The 17758-nt window shown below is 41.8% G+C and overlaps 1 protein-coding gene across 6 annotated transcripts in view; it reads left to right on the top strand.

The window, feature by feature from the left end:
- The first annotated feature begins 1518 nt into the window (after nt 1–1518).
- The window catches only part of MARCHF1 (membrane associated ring-CH-type finger 1), a 216199-nt gene continuing 199959 nt past the window's right edge, over nt 1519–17758 (top strand). For all 6 annotated transcript variants that reach the window (XM_054165819.1, XM_054165812.1, XM_054165794.1 and 3 more), the window contains exon 1: nt 1519–1623. The gene's annotated coding sequence lies outside the window, so the exon portion shown is untranslated. The remainder of the gene's footprint in view (nt 1624–17758) is intronic.

The raw sequence follows: 17758 nt of genomic DNA, 5'->3' as shown, positions 1-17758 counted from the left end.
CCTCAGGCTTCAGAATCCCAGCTGGAAAGAAGACTTTTCTGGAAGGGAGTCCTCATTCCTGCATGTATATTGTTACTGATCCAATTTTTGAAAAATTATTCTGCAGCTAGCAGGAAACAATTGAATACCCAAATACTTTATTTTTAATTTTTTTTTAAGGGAGGAAGGGATGTATTTTCATGCAGAGAGTAGCAATGCAAATGTGTTAAAATGGTGAAGCAGAGCAGCAATAAATGAGGCTGATGTAACTTAATCTTCAGTTTTATTTTCAGGGTACAAAAATAGCTGTCAGAAACCTGATTAGGTGACATCTCCAATAAAGCAAAATGATAAATAGGGTGAGATAAAAGTTGCAAGAATGAGTGAAAATCTACCTGCATATAGCTGAGAATTAAAAGAATTTTTAAACTAGTGCCAGAAGGTGAGAGAATTTTGAACAGCTTTGTTTCTTTTTTACAGTTTATTGGAAAAGGAGAAGAAATATATAACAAGCAGTAAAACTTTAAAAAACCTCTCATGTTTTGATCTGCAGATCAGATCCCAGGACCCAGAAAAAGTACTGATCTACCTGAGTGAATTCCGTAATATCCAGGTGCTTGCTTAGTATTTTCATCATTATGAAGGTGATACTTGTTTAGACATTTGCCCCTATAGCAATAGGACTTAACAGTCCTCGATCTCTTCAGTTGTTCTACCAATGTTTTCTTTAATCTCTAGACTTGTCAATCAAAGAAAAAAGAAAAAAAAAAAGTCCATATTGTCCCCTTTCTATACTTTGTTACCTAAGACCACAGAAGCTTAATTTAAATCAGCCTAGAATGATTTAGTGTGGTGACGAAGCTGCTATCAAATGCATGTAACTCGTAGATGTGTTAAAGTAGACTTTAAAATGTATTTTGTCTTTCCAGCTCTGGACCACTACTTGTCCATGTTGCCTCAGAAGGTTAGTTTCTTAAGCTACCTAAGCCATTCAAATATCACATGAGAGTTAATTATACAACCGGGAGGCTAAGTAATGGAGCTAGCTGCACGTTGTCGTGCTGAGTGCCGTCTCCCATCCCTCGACAGCCCCCCAACCCCCCAGTTGCTCTCCATATTGAACTAAGGGCTTAGATGCTATTTCTGTGCATCTTCTAAGGGGAAGGGGCGAATCCGGGCGACCACACAATTTTTTAGTACAAAGAGACCTGCAAACAAGCCCCCGTCTCTTCTCTCCCAATGATTCCACGCAGGATTTCCACACTTCCAACAAACTGATCTGAGAGAGTATTTCATAGGAAAAACAGAACCTGGGGTATTCGAGGGAGGGGGTGAATTCTCTGGCGTGAAATCCTCCGATCCGAGGGATGTGCTTCCCCGCGACCGACCACTTCACTTGACGCAGCGGAGCCCGAGGTCAGCTGCACCCACCCTCCGCGGGATGTGCCGGGCACTACTGCCCCGCCGCCGGCCGGGCGGGGGAGCTCCCGCGATGACATCATGGGGCGGGGCGCAGGGGCGGGCGGCGGCGCAGCGGGCTGGCGGCTGGGCGGGCGGCGGCATGGGGCGGAGGGCGCAGCCCGGGAGGCAGCCGGCCCCGCCGCCCCGGCAGCCGGCTCCCTGAGGTTTCTCGGCCCTCCGCTGGTGAGTGGGTGGGGGGCGGCACTGCTCGACCCGGCGCGCCGCGAAGGGGGAGAAGGAGGGAGCGTGGAGATGGCGGGGCACATGCCGGGTGCTGCCCTTTTTGGGGAGAGGGTTGGTTTGGGGTGGGGTTTTTGCTTGTTTGTTTGGTTTTGTCTTGTGTGTGTGTGTGTGTGTGGTTGGCTGTGGGGGTTTGGTTTTGTTCTGGTTTTTGGTGGGGGGTGTTGTTCTCTATTTGCTTGTTTGTTTTTTGCCTTTTTTGTTGTTGTTGTTATTGTTTGGTGGTGGTGATATTTAGGGATTTTGGAGAGAAGCGCCAAAAGACACTCGCGCAGGTTCCTGCTGCCGTCCTCTTGCTTTCGGCCAGCGGCGGGTGCGGACGGGCACAGGGGGTTCCGTCAACCCGTCGCCTGCTGTCATTGCTCAGCCGGGCTGGCACTTTCACCGTCGCTGGTACGGAGCAGCGGTCCCAGCTGCCCTGGTCCTTCAGCCTCCAGCCTGTGCGCTGCAGGTATTTTCTCTTGGCCTTGCATCGCATTGCCCCGAGTCGGAGACGGACCCCGGGAGGAAGCAGCCCCCGAGCGCCCGCCCCGGCCGCCTGCCACTCGGGGAGCCTCCGCTGCTGCGAGTACCGCCGCCGGGCTGTGCGCTCCCCGCCGAGCCTTTCCCCGGCGCGACTCTGACCCCCTTAGGGACAATGTCACATCCTTCTCAGCTCAACAGCGGGGTAAATGCTGCTTTAACGTCAAGGGTTTTCCCAGAAAGCGTGGCATGCAGCGACTCGGTAACAGGAGGAAACTCGGGTTTGAAAAGGTGTCTGGGGAATGTGGGAGAACTTGCCCTTTGTAATTAGATTTTTCAGCGATTTTTTTGTTTGTTTGTTTGTTTTAGTTGATGCTCTGTGTGTGGAAAGGGGGATAGAGGTACCAGTCCTTATAAAATCAGGCGCCAAAAGCTGTGGAAATCTGAGCTAAGGTTTTCAGGCTTCCACTGCTGTCAGCGTGTCTTGCTGTCTCTGTAGCGAAGATTCCTCCAAACCTTCCCGTAGCCCGTGTATTTTGATCAGACTTCTGGGGAGCACATGTGTAAAATGCCTTCTCTCTTTCCCCATCTTCTGGTAGTTGCAAGTTGTGGTCAGGAACAAATCGAAAGGAGAGAAACGCCTTACACTTAGTGCAATTTAATTTATCTTCACTGCCTAATAGAAAGGTAACAAACTGCCTTTTATTTTTGCCCTTTTCTGTTTGAAATGTTACGAAGTTCAATTATCTTACTGTCTACAGAGATCTGCAAATCTGATAGTTATTACAGTGTGTTTGCTTAAATCCCTGTGATAATGGCATGGATTGAACTAAATATACAAACTGATGTATTGCCTGAGAGAATGAGTTTATCTTGCAGAACATATCCCTTCTAATGCTGAACAGCTAATATGGACACTGCCACAGTACTTCATTAAGTTGGGAACTAATTAGCTGTTTCTTACAGCTAGAGTTCTAGATTTTAATTAGAGTTCCTGTCGTCAAGTTTAATGTGATTAAAGCAATGCCAAAACCACTCTGTTTTTTTCCAATGTTTGTTTAAAAAAGCAAAGAAAAAAAAAGAGCTCTTTGAACTTCATGTTGAAAAACAAACTCTTCTGTTTGGGGCTCTGTCTCTGACTGCTGGATTAGGGTGGGGAGGGGGGCTGTAAGAAGATGAATGCTGTGTGCATCTTGTATTAGACCGAGGAAGGAGGCTCATTACTGGCAATGAAAGTTAAAGCTTTGCTGTTTGCCAGGGCATTGGTTTCAATTGGGAAACCACCATTTAGAAAGGAAAAGTATCTAACAGAGATAGCACTGTAAGCATTCAAATCCATTTCCAAATGTTCAAGCCATATATAAGGGTGTGTTTGGAGACACAATCAGTGATAATACTTCCTAATAATAGCAAAAACTCTGCTGGCATCTAATATTCCTGACCAAAAATCTCATCCAAGCTTGCGTAAAGCTGCCACCATTAAATACTGCCCTCCATTCATCTCACATGCATATTTCTATCTTCATTCTGCTGAAGAGCAGTCACTTTCAACTTTAAAATGAAAATTAATTGTACAGCTCATCCATGAATACCATACTATATTTTTGAGAATGTTCTTACACTTTTTGTAGGGGTTGACAGATTGGCAAACTGATAATTCCTCAGGCAGTTATGCTGATTAGACTTGCATAGTGAGTTTGTCCTGTATATTTCATAGCACTCCTGATGCTTCATAGGAAGAATTTAATGTTTGTTTTAGGCTGATCAGCACTTGTGACAAGATCCAGCAGTGGATGCTTTAAAATACAGTAACTAAAGTTTTGTGGAAAAGGCATGCTGAATGAATGACACCCTTTTAAGATGCATGGGTGGGTTAAACTAGCAGTGCTTGAAACTCTTCTATGTGGGACTAACCATCTGACCGTAACTCTGTAAACTTAGTTTGTTTCAGTGTCAAATCCAGTCAGAGCTGTGGGAATCCTCACATCACAACAAAGTTGTTTTGTCCATGGCATGAGATTTAACACATCTAAGTGCTGGATTATACACATTGGCCACAACAACCCCATGCAGTGGTACAGGCTGGGGTCAAAGTGGCTGGAGAGTGGCCAGGCAGAAAGGGACCTGGGGGTACTGGTCTATAGTAGGCTGAACATGAACCAGCAGTGTGCCCAGGGGGCCAAGAAGGCCAATGACATCCTGGCCTGTATCAGGACTAATGTGGCCAGCAAGAGCAGGGAAGTCATTCTGCCCCTGTACACTGCACTGGTTAGGCCACACCTTGAGTACTGTGTCTAGTCTGGGCCCCTCAGTTTAGGAAAGATGTTGAGTTGCTGGAACGTGTCCAGAGAAGGGCAACAAAGATGGGGAAGGGTTTGGAGCACAAGCCCTGTGAGGAGAGGCTGCGGGAGCTGGGGTTGCTTAGCCTGGAGAAGAGGAGACTCGGGTGACCTTATTGCTGTCTACAAGTACCTGAAGGGGGGTTGTAGCCAGGTGGGGGTTGGTTTCTTCTCCCAGGCAACCAGCACCAGAACAAGAGGACACAGTCTCAAGCTGTGCCAGGGGAGGTTTAGGCTGGATGTTAGGAAGACGTTCTTCATAGAAAGAGTGATTTGCCATTGGAATGTTCTGCCCAGGGAGGTGGTGAAGTCACCATCACTGGAGGTAAATATTTAAGAAGAGACTGGATGAGGCACTTGGTGCCGTGGTTTAGTTGATTAGATGATGTTGGGTTAGACTTGATGATCTTGAAGGTCTTTTCCAACCTGGTCTGGTCTATTCTATTTAAAGGATTAAAATGTTATTATAATTTTGTAGTGACTGTCTTCTGTACAAAGAAACATCTTTGTAAAACCTTGGACGTTAATTTGACATCTCTAGATACTTATATTCAATGTGCTTCAATGCTGTGGTGTCGGGTATGCTATCAATAAACCCTTTATAACTAAATCTCTAAGTAAATGTGACTAATGTTTCCATACTATGATTACTCCATATATTTAACTGCAGCTCAAATCAACAAATATGGTGTCAATATGGATAATAAGATAAATTGTTCATATTGGGGTTTTTCATTTGATGTGGAATTTCTCTACATGACTGCTGCAATTAACTGTTTTTAATATCCTTATAATAACCATCTGGCTTTTCTCTTGTGGATGAATCAAGTTCATGTACTGGGAACACCAATATGCAAAATAAAAGTACTTATTAGATTTTGAGTAGATCTTACTAGTTAGACAGTTACACGTGGTCTAGGAACAAAATTCCCCAAATGTGCGCTACTACGCTCCCAGTGTAAGAGCATGGGAATTGGAATTTTCTCTGTAGCCTGCAGTCTTACTGGAATGGTTCAGCTAGGAGGGTATACATCTGCTGATAGTCTTTTCCCCAGTTGTGTATATCTGCTTGTAATTTTGGTCCTTTTTTATTTTTTTTTCAGTTATTGCTGGCTTCTGCTGCCACAAACATGCTATTTTGGCTGTCTTTTTTCTTTGCTACCTCACTCCATCTAGGTTTTCAACTTTACTTTTGTTTGGTTTCTGTATGTATATTATACATTTATTAATCCAGTAGATTTACTATTGTGTAGCGTACATGACAATGAAATTATATGCCTTGACTTGGAAAAAAAATAGGATCTTAAAAGAGAAACATCTTGTGTAAAAATAAATTCACAGTAGCCTCATCATCTTAATAGCAGTGTAAATTCAAATAATGACTTAATAGAGGAACTTAAACCTTTTACGTTTTGAGAATAACCTTGTTAATTATCAGAGTTAATGAGGTGCATTCATTTAAAGTGAACAGAGCATGTCAAGAAAAGGACATCTGCACGATAGTATTTTTCCAAATCACTGAAAAGAGGGTTTTCTTCCAGGCAGGTGTATGCTGTTACAGCCATTTAGATAAAAATTTTCATGAAAGGGAAATAAAAGCCTATTAAAAAGTAGATTATATGATATGGTCAAAGCAGTATCAAATGGTAAAATAATGTTACCTTGTTTTGTGTAGCCATTTTTATGGTTCAGTGCCTTTTTCCCCCCAAATTTATTGTGAACCAGACTGAAACTTTAATTAGAGTTCCATGATTTGGAAATAGTAGGGACTTTGATAGTATTCCATTATTCTGTATTGTTTCACAGCTCTCTAGGGTATTTCAGTGCTTCTTGTAACTTCATGTGGTTCCTTCAGTGTAATGGTTGTCAGGATGCAAAGGCATTAAAGGTGCTTTAAGCAATTGTACTGCCACAGTGCCATGTTAGTTAGTTGTGTAGGAGCAGTGTACAGGATTGGTATTGGACTATGAGAGGTTTTGCAGTGCTGAGTTGAGGAAGGCTATTTCAATGTTAACTTCAGGCTAGGTGACTGCTGAAAAACAAGGTTTCTGATTTTATGGTGAAGATGATACTACATTTATTGCTCTTTTATAATCATATGAAATGAATGTTTTTGTACAAGCAGTGTGGCATTCAAACTGTCAAAAGCATTTCTGGTAGCTTGTGTGTAGGAAGAGTTACAATGTTCCTGCCTGAATTTTCTCCTATTGACTTGTCTGATGACAAATTTCTTCACAAGGATGTCTTCCATCTGTGACTGACCCATCTATATCTGTCCCTATAATATGTGAGCATGCCTGCCCAGGGAGTGTGGTGGGAAATACAGCACAGTATGAAACCTTAGCTTGTTAGCTGCTACCTTATACTGTCTTGGCTGAACTAGTGCTTTGGAGTGAGGTAGCTGTCTGTATTGTGTACTGTATACTCTATACTCTGTCTGTACAAGTGGTACTAGGCAGGTGGCTAGAGGCAGTGGTTCTTTCTGAATCTGAAAACATGTTCTATGAATGGGCAGGTACAATTCCATATAAGAATCTATTAAAAAAAAAATTAAAAGAGCAAAGAAAATGCAACTAGATGCAGCTGTTACTGGAAATTGTGAGATAATGAAGAAAGGGCAGTTTTGTGCTATGTGAACTTTTCTTGATAATGCATAGTGTGGAAGGAAAATTGTGCTACTGTAGGTTAGCTGTATGCAATCAATAATTGCTTGAAAGTTCTATAACTTGTGGATGTTTTGGTTTAAAAGACTTAATCCCTTCTTTATATACCTTTAAAAGGCCACTAGTAACTCGGTATTCTTATAAAATGTGAAACAATTGCTAAAACTTTGTGTTAGACAGAACTGAGTGCATTTTTTGCAATGCCAAACTATGATATTCAGTTGACTTTTGTTTCAATTACAGCAATGTGCTTTGTAGAGGAAAAAATGTTAGTCCAATCCCTCAGACTTAAGTACAATAAAACATATAGCAAGTCTGTCAGATTAAGGAGGGTAGAATGTACTGGGAATGTTTCTACAATTGCCCACCAGCAATTGGAATCCAAATTTGAACTATTTGTACCTTCAAATGGACTTCTAGGTAGACAAAATTGGATGGCAAATATGACTTCTGAAAAACAGGATATGTAATATTTGCCTGCTTTAAAATGCTGGGCAATGTGTGACCTAGTAGAAAATGTGGGGTACAAAGTACTTAATAACACTGAATATCTTAAGTACTTCTAATTTGTTCAGCAGAATCTGAAAACCTAGTAACATATGGAACTGTAATTCTGACATTATATGGTTAGAGTTCCTTGTGAGGATATATAGGGGACAGTCCCTGTGCATGTCATAATTGTTTTGGTCACTCTGGGCCATTGAATGAAAATATACTAATCCCTGTTTTCCAGTATCTACCCTTCTGCTCCCTGAAGGAGAGTACATGATATTACATACAGAAATGTAGCAAGGGAAAGCCAGGCCATCTTTGCAGTCATGGGAACAACTTCATTGACTTCCACAGAATATAGTTTATTTGTGATAGCTTGATGACTGCAGGTCTAATGGGGGATAGAGTTCCCCCCACAAGTGTTCTCTGAAGTCTTTTCCAGTTGGAGTTTTTGAATACTGTGACTGTTTGAGGCTGTGCATTTAAGAAAGAGACAGTGTTGGGAACACTCTGGCTGAATGTTTTGGGATCAAAATGAAAACATGATATTCTAAATGAATTTCATTGGTACATGGGCAGAATGCAATTTTAAGTTTTAGGGCAGTTTGAATTTTTCAGAGTAAATGAAGGACTAAGACAAGATTTATAGTCAATACAGAAGTGAACTTTTGTAGCTGTCTTCTGACAAGACAAGGGTGCACATTTCTTACATGATCAGAGTTTTAAGGGGAAGTCCAAGCCTATTGTAAGACACTGTAGGACTTGATAAGTGTGGTGAAAGCAGGCTGGGAGAACAATGTGGACTGCAGGATTAATCCTGGTGTATTGCTGGACAAGAGGGCCAACGGCATCCTGGCCTGTATTAGGAATAGTGTGGCCAGCAGGAGCAGGGAGGTCATTGTGCCCCTGTACTCTGCACTGGTTAGGCCGCACCTTGAGTACTGTGTCCAGTTCTGGGCCCCTCAGTTTAAGAAGGACATCGAGACACTTGAGCGTGTCCAGAGAAGGGCAGCAAGGCTGGTGAGAGCCCTTGAGCACAAGCCCTATGAGGAGAGGCTGAGGGAGCTGGGATTGTTTAGCCTGGAGAAGAGAAGGATCAGGGGTGACCTTATTGCTCTCTACAACTACCTTAAAGGTGGTTGTAGCCAGGAAGGGGTTGGTCTCTTCTCCCAGACAACCAGCACCAGAACAAGGGGACACAGTTTCAAGCTGTGCCAGGGGATGTTTAGGCTCGAGGTGAGGAGAAAGTTCTTCACTGAGTGAGTCATTTGCCATTGGAATGGGCTGCCCGGGAGGTGGTGGAGTCACTGTCCCTGGAGGTGTTCAAGAGGGGATTGGACATGGCACTTGGTGCCATGGTCTAGTCATGAGGTCTGTGGTGACAGGTTGGACTCGATGATCTTTGAGGTCTCTTCCAACCTTAGTGATACTGTGAAGTCATTGGCTGGAATACATCTGCTTAGCAGAGGAACATGAGGCGTACTGCAGCTCTTTGGTTATCAGGGTTCACTGAGTGCAGAAGCAGTTGCAATGAGCCCTCTATTGCTCTGCTGTTTATGGACCTTGATGCTTTCAGCTGGAGTAAGGAAAAGCCCTTCATCAGAAGTAGGCTGTGGAGTAAAAGTCTCTTGTGCTAGGACAAAACAAAGAGTAGCAGGACTAAATCTAACCTTGATTTTCCTTATCTGGGTCCCTCACAGCTAAGGGATAATTTTGGTTCCCAAGGGAAGATTTTGTGCTTCATTGTTTCCAGTGTGTTTCCAAAGTGGCATCAGGCTGTGTGACTAGTCCTTGCCATGTAATCTATGAACAGAGCACATTTCTGCCCTGGCTTGTGGTGGTCAGTATGCAAGTTTACCTCATTGCTGCTTCAAACTCAGAAGCTCTGTACTGCTTCTTTGGAGAGAATCACAGAATGTTAGGGGTTGGAAGGGACTTCAAAAGATCATCTAGTCCATCCCCTCTGCCAGAGGAGGACCACCTAGAGCAGGTCACACAGGAACATGTTCAGGTGGGTTTAGAATGTCTCCAGTGAAGGAGACTCCACAACCACTCTGGTCAGCCTGTTCCACTGTTCTGTCACCTTCACAGTGAAAAAGTTTTTCCTTATGTTCACATGGAACCTCCTATGCTCCAGCTTGCATCCATTGCTCCTTGTCCTATCTCTGGACAACAATGAGAAGAGCTTGGTTGCATCCTCCTGACAGTTGCTTTTCATGTATTTATAAACATTAAAGAGGTCACCCCTCAGTCTCCTCTTCTCCAAGCTAAAGACACCCATCTCCCTCAGCCTTTCCTCATAAGGGAGATGTTCTACTCCCTTAACCATCTTTGTGGCTCTGCATTGGACTCTTTCAAGCAGTTAGAATAGAATAGAATAAACCAGGTTGGAAGAGACCTTCAAGATCATCATGTCCAACCTATCATGCAACACCACCTAATCAACTAAACCATGGAACCAAGCATCCTGTCAAGCCTTGCCCTGAACACCCCCAGCGATGGCAACCCCACCACGTCCTTGGGCAGCCTATTCCAATGGGCAATCACTCTCTCTGTGTAAAACTTCCTCCTAACCTCCAGCCTAAACCTCCCCTGGCGCAGCCTGAGACTGTGTCCTCTTGTCCTGGTACTGGTTGCCTGGGAGAAGAGACCAACCTCTGCCTGTCTACAACCCCCCTTCAGGTAGTTGTAGAGAGCAATAAGGTCACCCCTGAGTCTTCTCCTCTCCAGGCTCAGCAACCCCAGCTCCCACAGTCTCTCCTCATAGGGCTTGTGCTCCAAGCCCCTCACCAACCTTGTTGCCCTTCTCTGGACATGCTCCAGCAAGTCAACATCCTTCCTAAACTGAGGGGCCCAGAACTGGACACAGTACTCGAGGTGCGGCCTAACCAGTGCAGTGTACAGGGGCAGAATGACCTCCCTGCTCCTGCAGTTCTCTGTCCTTCTTGAACTGGACACAATATTCCAGATGCAGGCTCACCAGGACAGAGCAGAGGACGAGGAGAAACCTAAAGCATTGCTCCTGAGTGCCAATACTATTCGAAAGATGTCTGCTGTCTCCTCACAGTGATGTGGTCTCTTCTTTTTAAAGCCATTAGGCCAAACACAGTTCAGCTAATATAACCGAGTTGTTTTTCTGGAAAGAAGTAGTAATTTCAGTGCAGAAGATTTCTTTATGTAGTAACAGTATCAAATTGTCCTTCTCTATAATAGTGGGTAAAGTCATTAAAGAGTCATCTGATGAATATGAGTTTTTGTGAAGACAGATGGGTTCGTATAAAGCTGATAAATGTTTTCAGTCCTGTAGAGTTATGTTTAAGATGAATCTTCCTTGTTTGTATAGTGCCTTTTAAAAACTAGAACACCAAAATCAATGCCTTAGATTAGTGAGGGTCCTAACAGACAGTATGAGGTGTTGGATGGAAGATGCCATACTAATTCACAGGATCACAGGATGTTAGGGGTTGGAAGGGACTTCTGGAGATCTTTTGAGTCCAACATCCCTGCCAGAGCAGGAGCACATAATCTGGCATAGGTTGCACAGGAATACATTCAGATGGGTCTTGAAGGTCTTCAGAGAAGGAGACTCCAAAACCTCTCTCAGGAGCGTGTTCCAGTGGTCTCTGACTGTTACAGTAAAGTTATTCCTCATATTGAGGTGGAACTTCTGTGCTGTAATTTATACCCATTGCCCCTTAATGCCCAGCCCTCATATATTTATATATATTTATTAGATCCCCTCTTAGTCTTCTCCCCAGACTAAAAAGCCCCAGGTCTCTCAGCCTTTCCTCATAATTCCGTCTCCACGTGCCTCTCAAGTGTTGGTGTTCACAGCTGGTGAAATGCAATATTCTGGGTAGCTTAGAAAAAGGGACGATGCAAAACACATCAAAAAGATAAAAGTTCTTTGACAAACTCTTGCTAGAGTGAAAAACTGAATTCAACTTTGCAGTCATATATGGATATGCTGAAGTTAATGAGGTGAGCAACTTAAGGTAGAACAAAGTCTGCAAAATCAAATTCTATTAAGAGGAGTATGTGAAAATGATCTCTTTTCTGCAGGCACACACAGAGGAGGAGGGGAAAAGAAATAACTAAACCTTGGGTGTTTTCTTGGTGGTTTCATCCACAAGCAGACTCTAATGCTTTGTGAAGAACTGACTCAAATTTTGAGTCTTTTGAACTGCATTTGCAGTAATAGTCTGGTGATTTTCATGGTGTCCTCCTGTGAAAAAAACTTTAATACAAACCCTGTTCAGTCAGTAAGTGCTGAAAATAACCATGTTCTATTTAAGAAGAGGATTGCCTCAGTTGCATGCATTTTGCTTTTAAAGAGAGTGAAAGGCAATGTTACAAAAAACAAATTTTGGTATGTGAGAGGAAAGCTGAAAGGAAATGCCAAACTGTGTAAGGGGTGGTGGTTACTGGAAGGGTGTATGACAATTTAAAGAAGAAATGATAAAAGAAATTTCATGGAGGACCAAGGTAGGATTACAGAAAATGCAGAAAGGCCTATGCTAAAGGAAAATGAACCCATAAAATCTAAGTAAGGGGTAGAGTGGAAGTGAAAAGGAAGGGAGGAAATATCTATGATAGAGAAGATTGATACAAATGAGTGAAATTATCTGAGTGGAAAAGTAGTAGAAAAGGGACAGAGTTGAGATACAGAGCAAAAGATTATGATCACTGCATGAGGAACAGCAGAAGAAAATTGTGTTTTAAGCAGGTACTGTGTTTAGCTTTTTAGAAGCCTTTTATTCCTTTGTACTAGGTGGCAACAGCGAGCTAGATCTGGCTGCCCCAGAGGAGTGAAGTTGCCATAGCACCATGCCCCAGGTCCAACCAGCAGGAAGGCTGAACATGGGTTCCCAGTACACATGAATGCATGCCTGCACATGCTCCAGGCACTGCACTGCAGGCACAGGCATCCCCATGACCCACCCCAGGCTGGCACTTGCCTCAGTCTCTCCGGTGGCTAGCAGTCCCACCTCAGTTGCTGCACTCAAACTCCAGTGTACACGCACACATAGTGAATAAAGCTGTTCACCCAGAAAAGAGTTAGAAAGGATTTAATAGATAGGACAGACTACACTGATCAGGCACAAGGCATGGCCGTGGAAGTGAACCAACCAACAAACTCCTTGCACAAAATTGTCCCTTTTTAGCCACTCACTTCTCTGTTTTCTCATGCTTGTTCTTCCCTAAATCATAAATCCATCCCTGCCCTTGCCTTTGGTTCCTCCTGTAAACATCCCCTAGTAAGTCCTGTGCAACCCCTAAATGCCCTTCCTCTGCATCCCATAATATGTCCCACAGTGCTGGGCAGTGACCCCCCTCTGTCCAAGACATGCTCTCCTGTTACAGTGATGAGTTTCACACCTGGACATGGGCTGGAGCTATCCTGGGACAGCTGTTGGAGGGGTTCTTTCTTCCACAAAGTCCCCAGTTTGTGTCCCAGCCTGTCATTCTGCATCCCTGTGGTCCTGTGGTCCTGTAATGGCTTAATGGTTTCCGTGATGGGCTTAGAAGGAGCTAGGCAGGATACTGTTTACCCTCTCCCCACCTGCCCCTGTCTCTTTGTGCTGTGAGCTTTTATTACATAATCTAGCAGTATACAACCATCTTCATTTCCTATGGGAATTTGAAAGAGTAAATGTGATGAAAATACTTTGTTACTATGTAGAAATGAAAAATGGGGTTCTAGAGCACATGCTACTGCCTCTTTGTTTGGTTTTATGGTATGGAACACAAAATGTATTGTATCACCTGTCAAGTTAGATTTTTATTTTAAAACTTGAAAGGGATTATTCAATTAAAGGTCTAGTCAGTAGCAGTAAACAACAGTGCAGCTTTCAACATCTGTGAGGAATCCAGGAAATGATAATAGTTACAAAACAAAAACTTAGGGAGTGCTTGTGATTGTCTGTGGCAATATTGTAGCTAATGGGACAGATTTTTTTTTCCTCAGAATTGCCACCAACATTTATTTATTTGTTAAATGTATGAATGTTCTGCAAAGCTGTCATTAAGATACACTTGTACTGATGAAAGAATGATCATGTTCATTGTTGCAGCTAGACTTTTGAGTGCCTCAGGACTAGAGACAGGAGCCTGCACAGTGAAACTGTCAAACCCAGTTAAACCCCGCAAAGGGTATTAAAGCAGTGCAAAGTTCATTGGATATGTTTTCAAGAGTGGGGAGAAGGAAACATTAAAAGCAGGCTTGTCTAAAAACTTGATTGTATGTCAAACTTACACCAACTGATTCCAGTCACCTTAGGAAGGGCATAGAAGTATAGAAATAGAAATGGAATCTGTGTGCAGATCCGCTGTGGAGTGAGTAGCTCATTAGGCATTAATGGGGCAGTGTACATTTATTTTTAAGAAAAGGGGGAAAATGAATCCAGATAGAATAGAATAGAATAGATTAAACCAGGTTGGAAGAGATGACTGGAAGATTCTGGTTTTGGCATCAATATTATTCAAGTTCTTAAACTTCTTTTGGAGGAAAGGATAATTCCGTGCATAATGATAAAAGAAAAATTAGAAAAGGATGCTGGCAATTTACCAAAGATACTGGTACTAAGGAAGCGTGACAGATCAAAGACCCTTTTCCTTCAGCTGTGCTTATATATTTGTTTGTATAACTAAACTGTAAATAAGAGAAATTTTGATTTTTAAGAAACAAAACATACTGTCAACCTTTTTTGATACGCATCATGTTGTGACTTGGGAGGTTGACATCTCTGGTAAGATGGCATTTGAAAGGGTATGTGAGTATTCTATAAATGTGTAGGGATAATTGCAATGAAAGAGTTCCTTAGAATAAGGCAATGCGTGTGAATTTAGTCTAGAAATTAGAATAGGGTTTCTAATCAATAGAAGAGCCTCCCAGTTGAAGGTATTTTATATCAAATGTACACAAAGTTTCAAATGTGTATCTTGCTGAATAAATGTGAAGTCAAAGAAATCCATTAAGGAGCTTTCATAAAGATGATGAGATGCCTGCCAGAGCAAGGAACTAAATTCATGGAACAAGGACACTCTTTTCTGTAAAATAAAATTAATGTAAAATAAATGCATCAATACTGTGAAAGTTTTGACAGCATTCTTTCCTTCATGGTAAGGAGATAGGTTTTTCAAGCAGAAGCAACCAATTTCAACAACCACAACAGAGTGAAAACAATTTGGAGATAATAGAACTTTCCATAGAAAGGCAATGGAAATTTCAACCTGTGGAAATTTAAAATTGCTATAAAAAGCATGGATGGCTTTTTCTTGGGCAAAAGTTCTTAAATAGACAGTTGAAATCATAGTTGAAAAATATGTGATAAAGGATGAATACTCTTCTTTTACCCTAGTCATCTATTCCTTGATATATGACAGTAGTCTTTGCTATTTATGCCTTTTGCTGGGCTTTAAACTTCCTGTGCAATATCTGTCAGTCTTTCAAGCAGAACTTTTTGAAGGTTTTGGCGTGGTTAGAGAGCTGAGCTGGGGGAAAAAAGGCAATTGATGCTTCAGGATGGGGGCCTTGAAACAAAATGTATTGATTTTTGTGCAAGGATGTGTTTCTGCCCTTCCTCAGAAAGTTTATTCATTTGTGGAAAACAGTAGACCTTGAAAACACCTGTTCTTGTGCTGAGAAGACTTAGGCTTTATTGGCTAAAACCTCTCTAAATGTAATGGCTGGGCCAAAGCAGGATTTCTTTGAAGTGACAGCTGTGAGTCATTTGGGCTGTGGGAGATGAAAGTGTGAGGATCTCTGCTGACACCTGCTGCCCAAGCGCTCTGGTAAGAAACAGTTGCTTAGAAGGGGGAGTCTTGTAAAAGCAAAACTAGGAGGAGAAAATGAGAGGGAAGAGAACAAATGGAGAGATAACTACTTGAAATCTAAGGAGTGAAAGTGTGGGAAGGGGAAGTGATAGTCAGAGTCTAGGCTAGAAAGGTGATGTGCAAAAAAGAAAAAAAAAGGAAAAAAAAAAAAAAGAAAATTGATATGGCAGATGAGAATACTAATAGGGAGGGGAAGGATCTAGTTGAGAACATCAGCCTGACATTGCCTAGGTGGTTTCAGAGCGTGGAGGAAGATAGGCACATGTTCCCATCCAAAGCCAGGAGTACAGTCTGATGGTGGTGTAGGTATTAGAGTTCTTGATCGCAGAGGTGGTAATACCTTGGCACTGTTACCTACTTTGGCTTTTTTAACGGATTCCAGTTGCTCTGCAGGCTTGTTGGGTATATGTGAGTGAGTATTACAAGTGTGTCTAATACTTTTCCCATACTTTCTCCCTTTCTCCATAGAATGTTATTCAAAATTCTGATGTGCTGTGGATAAATTGTAGCTGTGTGACACTTTTATCTGTAGAGCTCTAGCCTCATTTTATTGTGCTTGGTGAATGAAGGAGGGATTTATAGGAGATAAATGTTTTTTGTAGTCAGGCAAATAAATGTTACTTGGGAGATAAAGGCTTGTACCTTTTCCTGCCCATGTAGGTCCTGTTGGATGCAGGTCAGAGTGTTTGGTAGACTTATATATTCCCTGTGTATTTCTCCTCATTTCTGGATGCCAAATCTGAAAGTCAGGATCTAATCTTCAGACAAATTAGATGATTGCTTCTGAAGTTGAAAGAATTTTAGTTCTTGTCTGCTGTGGAGACTGTTCCATCTCCTGCTGGTTTCTTGAGATCCTTCCGAGACAGGTATCATGTCTGTATATTTAGTAACCTTCAATATTATTTAGGAAATCATATTACATTACACTGGTTGTCTTTTGGTTTAGCAAAACAGCAAAAGAGAATTCTACTCTTGCCTCAGACGTAGCTTCTCAGTTGTATATTAATAAGGAGTTGTGTGAAGCTTACTCCAGCTCCTTTTCTGCTCTGCTCTATAATGCTGACCTTTGTAGCTGCGTGCGTTTCCCTTTTATTCCCTTGAAACAGTTGTGGCAGAGATGGAAGATTTGTAATGCTTTAATACTGTATTGGTTGTGCAGTTCTATAATAGTGCCTCAAGCATTATGTTGTCTGCAATTCCTTGTGCAGTCATCACTGGTCTTGATGCATTCCTTAAAGATGGAGGGAGAAGGCAGATGCTTTATTGGAAACAGACAAAAAACTAGACTATCTTCCCTTCTCCCCCCTCAATATTTTTCTTATTTTGCCTTCAGTTGGATAAGAGTTGAAGTCTATTTTTGGATCTCTAAATTACAATTTTATGCCTCACCATCTCTACAGTAATTCTCCTGAAGTGCAGAAAACTTTGTTACTGCAAGGCAAATAAATTTCAGTCTTCTATGCAGACGAACTAGTAAGAATTGCAACAGGCAGTTTTGCTTTTTGGGCTAATAATAGGAGTTTGTTTCACTGCATAACAAATAATGTGCAGATATCTGGGAATGTGATAAATGAAATTCTCTGAGGAAAGGTTTCCTTTCTCAATATTAGAAACCAAAACAACTCAAACTAATAAAAATACTGTTTAAAGTATAATTAATATCTTGTGTGTTATATGACATCTTAGGATGATTTAAATCACTTGTGAAGGAGGGAAATACCAGGAAGTAAAACAGATGGTGGCTTGAAAAATTGACAAAGAAATCAGGCAACTTCTGGTAATGTTTTATTGACTGGGAGAGCAACCTGACAAGATTTCTCAACTTTATACGAATACAAATAGAGTGACTGTTAACATCTGAACAGCACAGCTGCTTATGATGAAGACCTTTTTTCTTTATTGTTTTGGGACAAATTAATTTATGGTAAGGTGTTGTAGAAGAACATGTCTTATACTTTCTTCAATTATTTATGAAGTAGTTTTTAAGAAAAAAAAGTGATTGAATAAGATTATAAGAGAACAAAAAGATGACTTGTGCTTATTTGGCTAGACTGTAAGATCTATCATCCCCAAGCAAGCACATTTAACTTGGAATTCACAGTGTTTTTTCTCCTTGATACGAAAAGAAAAAGAAAAGAATTGTCATTATCAAATTTTTTTTCTTTTACCTGGGTAAAATAATTTCTGTAGCCTATGTTGCATAAAACATTGTTAAACAATGCTTATTGAAGCTAGGAAGCTCAATGAAATATTTATATGAACACTTAACTAAAAGACGTAACTTTG

Source organism: Dryobates pubescens, chromosome 1 (genome assembly GCF_014839835.1).
Source record: "Dryobates pubescens isolate bDryPub1 chromosome 1, bDryPub1.pri, whole genome shotgun sequence".
Lineage (NCBI taxonomy): Eukaryota > Metazoa > Chordata > Aves > Piciformes > Picidae > Dryobates > Dryobates pubescens.
The sequence above is the reverse complement of the archived record's forward strand: the minus strand, read 5'-3'. Positions and strand labels throughout refer to the sequence as shown.